The sequence below is a fragment of the Tupaia chinensis genome, unplaced genomic scaffold (assembly GCF_000334495.1).
Source record: "Tupaia chinensis unplaced genomic scaffold, TupChi_1.0 Scaffold141389_1, whole genome shotgun sequence".
NCBI lineage: Eukaryota > Metazoa > Chordata > Mammalia > Scandentia > Tupaiidae > Tupaia > Tupaia belangeri.
In genome coordinates this window covers 207,120-208,154 of record NW_006201251.1, presented here as the reverse complement: position 1 = coordinate 208,154, position 1,035 = coordinate 207,120, and positions in this window count along the sequence as shown.

The window sequence follows — 1,035 nt, the reverse complement described above, 5'->3', positions numbered from 1 at the left end:
TTTCACCAGTTCAGTCTCATGTACTTAATCCACCTTCTGTTGTGGCTCGGATATAATATTTAACTCCAGACTTGTCCCTATGATTAAGTTGGCTATTTTCTTAGTTTTTGAACTCCTATTTCTGTGTGTATGTATTTAATTTTCCTGGTATAGCACTCTCTTCAGAACTTCTTGGAGATCTGGTCTGGTGTTGGTAAATTCTTTCAGGTTTTGTTTATCTAAGAATGAATGTTCTTGTCTTTTCTTTCCATATGAAGGATAATCTTGCCGGGTATAGTATTCTTGGTTGACATTGCCTTTCCCTTAACACTTTGAATATATTTTCTCATTCCTTCCTCACTTGCTTTGTTTCCGATGATGTCCACTGTTAGTCTGATGGGATATCCTTTGGAGTAACTTGACATTTCTCTCTTGCCAATCTTAGTATCTTGTCTTTGTCTTTGGTTTTGGTCAATCTGGCTATAATGTGTCTTGGAGAAGATCTTCTTGGGTTGATTCTATTTGGGGTCCTTTGTATTTCTTGGGACTGGATCTTTGAATGCCTCTCTAGGTTTGGAAAGTTTTCTTGCAGGATTTCATGGAATAGATTATCAATGCCCTTATGAGTCTCTTTACCTTCTGGGACACAAATTATCCACATGTTTGGATGTTTGATGGTATCTAGTATTCCTCATATATAATTCTCATTTTTGGGGGGAATTTTCTCAGTCTTTATGGTGGATTTTTCTAGGCCAGTGATTCTATCTTCTACATCTGAGATTCAATTTTCTGTATGATCTAATCTGCTTTTAATACTTTCAAGGGAGGTCTTGACTTCTTGTATTATAGCCTTCATCTCTAACAACAAGTCCATTTGATTCTTTTTTATAATGTGTATTTCCTTTATTAAATCTTGCAAGAATTTCCTCACCTCCTGGAACTTCTTTCTCCTTTCCCATTATCTTCAGCAGTTCATTATCTCTCTTCTCTTTGATCTCTGTTAGCTTCGACATTATGAATGCTCAAAATTCCTGGGAATCAGAAGTTAGCGTAATG